The sequence below is a fragment of the Neophocaena asiaeorientalis genome, unplaced genomic scaffold, assembly GCF_003031525.2.
Source record: "Neophocaena asiaeorientalis asiaeorientalis breed wild unplaced genomic scaffold, Neophocaena_asiaeorientalis_V1.1 scaffold46, whole genome shotgun sequence".
NCBI classification, from domain to species: Eukaryota; Metazoa; Chordata; class Mammalia; order Artiodactyla; family Phocoenidae; genus Neophocaena; species Neophocaena asiaeorientalis.
This window is the reverse complement of record NW_020175393.1, coordinates 14,436,633-14,443,181: the sequence shown is the minus strand read 5'-3', so window position 1 is coordinate 14,443,181 and position 6,549 is coordinate 14,436,633. Positions and strand designations below refer to the sequence as shown.

General features: G+C 45.1%; 1 pseudogene; it reads left to right on the top strand.

Annotated features, from left to right (window-relative positions):
* The first annotated feature begins 2,671 nt into the window (after nucleotides 1-2,671).
* Nucleotides 2,672-6,549, top strand: part of LOC112413903 (ADP-ribosylation factor-like protein 6-interacting protein 6 pseudogene) — a 7,759-nt pseudogene continuing 3,881 nt past the window's right edge.

Genomic DNA, 6,549 nt, shown 5'->3' with positions numbered 1-6,549 from the left:
ATAAAGAAAGGACCTGTGATCTTACTAAAAAATAAGGTTCCTGGTGAGTTATATCATTACGGGAGACAGTTTAAGGACTTGGTCAAATTCTTTGTTCTCAGTCTAGGCTGGCTATCCAGAAAGACAAGGTAGATAGGATATTAAAGTATAATGATCTGGATCCTTGAGAAACAATGAGGTACTGTGTGTGTTGTGCAGTAACAGTGGATTTTCCACTTACACTGAATGATAGATTTGGCTATAATACGTTTCATGATTTACTTTGAGAATTCTCATTTTTAAAAAAATTGACGTTTTCAACTGATTGATTTAGAGCCTAAAAGCATTTGAACAGTTCTATTACTGCAGGTCCAATTACATAGCAATTAATATTAATCAGATAATGAAATGAATATGGCCTTTGGAGTTACTGATACCTGGGTTCAGATTTGGTTTCTGCCACCTATTGGCTATATAAATGGATTAGGTTATTTACATTCCTTCAGCATCAATTTCTGCATCTGTGAATTAAGTGTAGTAAGTCTATTTCATAATATTATCATGAGGATTACTGATATGTAAATATGCAAAATGCCTAATATAGACTACAATATATATTATGCCCTTCTTAAATATTGTAATTACTTTTACATTGTACTGGAACATCTTAAAAAGAAAGTAACTTCTGGTGTCTCATTTTGGAGGAAAAAACTCTTCTTTGACAACTACTGTAGGAGACAATGGATGCAGTATTTACCCTGTTGGATTTCATGTGCTTGGGTTGTGTACCCTCCTTTGTAAACCATTGTACTTATAACTCTTAGGTTGGATTAGCAGCCAAGGGATGTGTCTTGATGGAGATCATTGGATGTGCTCTTTTGACATATTTCAGGCTACTTGAGATAGAAAAAGTATTTTCCTTGAATATGCAAGAACACTGTAGAAACACACACCCAAGAAAATAATTCCAATCACCTTAGAAACAAATAAGACAAACAAGCAAACAAATAAAACTCTAGGGACTTTTGATTTAGCAGTAGTTTAGAACTTCAATAGTTTACTAATTGAACTCAAACTCCATTCCTTAATAGCATAGGTGAAACCAAGTGCTCTAACAGTTAAGTCTATCTTTGAGTAAAACAACCAAATTTGGGAATATAATATTACCTTCATATTATCATGTTATCATGATTTATGTGTCCCTCATGTCACCTGCTTTTGAAAAACATATGTGAAAACCTTCATGACATTTTCAGTATCTTCAGAAACCTAAGAGACTTGTGTATGTTCATGGTTTCATCTAAACGTTGAAAAATTTGCAATTCCTTCTTGCACATAAATATGAATTTTTATATGATGCAATAGCTGTTATCTAGAGAACATATACTTGTTGTTTTTGTTACTAGTGGAAATACGCTAATTTGGAATTGACACTTGAATAATGCTATTCTTTTCCTCGTACTGGTGTTTGACAGCTGTCACCTTCTGTTATTTGTAAATTCCAATTAAGGCGACATACGTGCTTCACACCCCTCATGTAGGACGGTGTAATTTGAGGGTACATTTTTAAGTCGGTGAGATAATGTCTTTTCCCTCCGGCATCAAAAGCAATAAATAACATCTCTCTAAATATTACAAATAAAGAGACATCATTAATTTATACAGTGGAACAGTGATAACACATGGCCTAAAATACATGGCAAAAAAAATCAATGTAACACGGGTTTGACTTTTTTCCTATAAGGCCTAGTTATCCAAAGTAACAGAGATTTTATGCTAACATAAGTAAGTTTACTGAAATCAGAGGGCATCGGTATATACTGGGTTACCAGTACCATCAACTCCATCCCAGTTGGGTCCTATATAGTAAGATTCTAGGGGAAGAGGGAAGAACACTGTTCACATACCTTCTTTGTGAATGCTTGGTAATTCACCATTGCTTTTACTTTGTGAGTCTCCCTCCTTCAGTGACCCATTTAAAAATGCAATCATTTCTTGAAGAGGTGAAACAGCAAGTCTTCTATACTTGATATGGATGATTTTGTTAGTTGGTACATGTTGTGCTAATGGAGACTTGAGTGCTTTGTAAAGGAGGGGACTCCTAAGAAAACACAAAGAAATGCTAAGCAATTTCACCCTTCTTCAAAGTGTGTCCAAGGCTGGTCATGCATAGCATCACTAGTAGAGCAACCTCTTCTTCCCTGAGAGCCTCACATCTGTGTGTGTGTTCAAAGAATCCCTCTTAACCCAGTGCCTGCTAGGGTTCTCTTCATTCTTCCCATCAAAGAGGGTACTAAAGATAAAAGCAAGAGAGTAATTTAAACAACATGAACTGATTTTCCCATTTTTGAATCCTAAAGTCAAAAAATTTAACTGTTTGTTTGGGGCTTCCCTGATGGCGCAGTGGTTGGGAGTCCGTCTGCCGATGCAAAGGACACGGGTTCGTGCCTCGGTCCAGGAAGATCCCACGTGCCGCGGAGCGGCTGGGCCCGTGAGCCATGGCCGCTGAGCCTGCGCGTCCAGAGCCTGTGCTCCACACGGGAGAGGCCACAACAGTGAGAGGCCCGCGTACCGCAAATAAAATAAAATAAAATAAAAATACTCTCCTGAGTAAACATATTTTACAAGCACTATTCCAATCACACGAAATGAATCCCAACTCTCTGATCTTCCCTTATTTCTTCAGCTCAAGATGCAACTACGCCTATTGGATATCTCTTATGAAAATTCCGTAAACTCAACACCATCAGCATAATTCCTCCTCTCTCGTTCTCACCCCATAAACTGACTTCTCCTACATTGTTTATGATCATTGTTGGCATCACCTAAGGACAGGACTACTTCCTTATCTCCATCTGTAAGTACATTTATTCCAGTCCGTAAGTACTTGGGATTGACGTGTACACACTGCTATATTTAAAAATGAATAACCGACAAGGACCTGCTGTATAACACAGGGAGCTCTGCACAATATTTTGTAACAACCTAATTGGGAAAAGAATTTGAAAAAGAATAGTGACATGTATATGTATAGCTAAAACACTCTGCTGTACACCTGAAACTAACACAACATTGTTAATCGACTATACTCCAACATAAAACAAAAAGTTCAAAAAAAAACATACTACTTGAAACTGCTCTTTCAATTCTTGCCAACACAGACTTGCTCAACCCCTCATGGTTAGCCCTTGCCTGTCCCATGTCCACGGCACGTACCCACAGTGATGTTTGCCTTTCAGGCTAGTCCCTACTCAAGTCACAGAAAGGCTCAGTGGGAGTCAAGTCAGTCACTATGGGCTAAGCACTAGGGGTGTGATGCTGAATGGAGGGAAACATAGTTTCTATAAATGTTGTAACTATTAAATACATATTTATTAGTATGACATGTGCTAAAATAGAAGAAATCTAGCTTCTAAATGTACCTTGAAGTAAGGGATTCCGGAAAGACTGCATTAAGAAAATGGCATTTAAACTAGGATCAGAGGAGTGAGGAAAAGGTAAGTAGTATGTTACCATATAGGTGAAAAGCCAGGCAGGTTGAGACGGAAAATTATTATGCGTGTTTCTGGTAAATGTAGTAGGTAAATGTGTAAAGTCCTGAGGTGGAAAAGAGCAAAGACACAGTACAAGAAACAGAAAAAATTCAACGTGGTTGCCGAGGAAAGGAAGAGTAGTATAGAAAAAATATGAAGGTGGAAGCCTGGGTGAGCCAAGGCCATGAATGGTTAAGGGAAATGTATGAGAATTTAAGAGAAAAAAATACAGGAATCTAAGCAAAAGGGATCTTTGTGACTACGGTGTGGGGAATGGAAGATCAAGGGTGTGTACTTCTAGATAAATCCAGAGGCTGTTGGAGAATTACAAATGAGAGATGACGTTACTTAGAGCAGATTCCTGCAATGGATATGAGAGGAACTGGATGGATGTTAGCTGCACATGGGTGGCAGAATCTACACGAGTTGGGGTCGATGTTATGTGAAAATTAAGAGAAAATAGCACAGAACTACCAATGGATAGTGCAAGAGTCCCTCCTTCTCTCCACCAGGTAAAAGCCTAGCCTGCTCACACTAGGTTTCTAATGTTCCTCGGTGATCTGTTTAAGATTCTAGAAAGCTATTCAAGTATCATATTGGAGGTTGACTGTCAAACGCAACTTTGTGCGGGAAGTTCATTTAAAGTGACTTCAGAAAACTCCACCACCTTCCCCCGGGGAAGGGAAGACAACTGTGTCCCAGCTTCCCGAGCTTAGACAGCCTCACCCCGTAGGGGGTGGGACAGTGGGAGGCTGCCACCTTCACCCACGGCCCGAGTCACGGAGACAGTTGGGGTGAGGGTGAAGTCGACGAGGAGGAGGTATGCAACCGAGTGGCCCGTGACCTGCAGGTGGAGTTCTCGGCCGGGGCGTCATCGGAACCTAGAAAGGACTCGCTACTCTGGCCAGATGGGGACGGGTCTCCCGCCCTGCCGGATAAACGCAATGGCATTTTCTCCGCGGATGCGGGCGGCAGAGCCCAAGCCCGGCGCTGGCCAGTCCAGGTTCTCTCAGTTCTCTGTTCACTGCTGTTAGCCATCCTCCTCGCCTTCCTTCTCACCATCACCTACCTGATCGTAAAAGAGTTACATGCTGAAAATTTGAAGAACGAAGATGATGTACACACTGGACTGTTAGGATTCTGGACTCTACTTATAATATCCCTAACTGCTGGATTCTCCTGCTGCAGCTTTTCTTGGACAATGACTTATTTTGATTCTTTTTAACTGTAAGGCCAGCAGGTCCGGGGAAGGGCCCAGGGAGCCAGATAGAACCCCCGCCAAAGTGGCTGATGCAACCGACACCTGACGTTGCCACACCACTCGGCCCCGGTCTTCCCGCTTCCCGAGGGGCGGAACCAACGGCTCTGAGGCTGATGCAACCGACACCTGACATTGCCACAACACCCGAGAAATTACCAAAAAAGGGCTGCTTCACACAGCAAGCACCTCCCCTGCATCCGCCCCTATAAACTTTGTTCGTGCCTGCACCGGGGCGCAACTTCTCTGGCCCCTTTCTCTCGGACCAGTGAACCTCGCCCGGGAGCGTTCCCAAATAAAGCTTGTTTAAGCTCTTCTCTGTTTTTGGTGCCATTCCTTACATTTGGTGCCGAAACCCGGGAGGGGTACCCAGCCCCACAAATTACCGCAGGACCACCCCTCCCGACCGGGGACCTCCGCTCACCCACCCGATCCGGCAGAAGCAGGGTAAGTCCCTCCTTCGTTCCCCTCGACCCCCGGGGTCTCTACCCACCGGACTCCCTGTCCTTAACCGCGGCCGCGTCAGGGACTCCTCCGTCTTCCCTCCGAGCCTCGGGTGATTGTGGAGACGTCCCAACAGCCTGACTGCTCTCCAATCCGCCGTGACCAGATATTGAGACCAGAGACGTCTCTCTCTTTCTCTGTTCACCCAGGGACAGACGGGAGGTCATGGGTACTTCAGAATCCAAATCAGATCCTAAGACATCCCTGGGGTGTCTCCTGGCCAACTTTACAAAACTCGGCTTTTCTCAAGACCGCTGGGCGGAACCAACGGCTCTGAGGCTGATGCAACCGACACCTGACATTGCCACAACACCCGAGAAATTACCAAAAAAGGGCTGCTTCACACAGCAAGCACCTCCCCTGCGTCCGCCCCTATAAATTTTGTTCGTGCCTGCACCGGGGCGCAACTTCTCTGGCCCCTTTCTCTCGGACCAGTGAACCTCGCCCGGGAGCGTTCCCAAATAAAGCTTGTTTAAGCTCTTCTCTGTTTTTGGTGCCATTCCTTACATTTGGTGCCGAAACCCGGGAGGGGTACCCAGCCCCACAAATTACCGCAGGACCACCCCTCCCGACCGGGGACCTCCGCTCACCCACCCGATCCGGCAGAAGCAGGGTAAGTCCCTCCTTCGTTCCCCTCGACCCCCGGGATCTCTACCCACCGGACTCCCTGTCCTTAACCGCGGCCGCGTCAGGGACTCCTCCGTCTTCCCTCCGAGCCTCGGGTGATTGTGGAGACGTCCCAACAGCCTGACTGCTCTCCAATCCGCCGTGACCAGATATTGAGACCAGAGACGTCTCTCTCTTTCTCTGTTCACCCGGGGACAGACGGGAGGTCATGGGTACTTCAGAATCCAAACCAGATCCTAAGACACTCCTGGGGTGTCTCCTGGCCAACTTTACAAAACTCGGCTTTTCTCAAGACCGCCGCTGCCGCAGGCGGCTCATATTCTATTCCACCGAGGCCTGGCCACAGTACCCTCTAGACAATTAATCTAAATGGCCTCCTGAATGGACTTTCGATTTCAATGTTCTCCGCGATTTAGAGAACTACTGCCGCAGGACGGGTAAATGGTCCGAGGTCCCCTACGTCCAGGCCTTCTGGTATTTACACTCCCGCCCTTCCCTCTGCGTCGATTGTTCCACTTCCCAGATCCTTCTTGCCTAACAGACATCGCCTACATCCAAGCCCCTAATTTACTTTGACGATGACCCCTCTCCACTCACCGACCCACCCGAATCTCTCGCCTCTCCCCCCTCCAGAGCTCCTCTCCAACC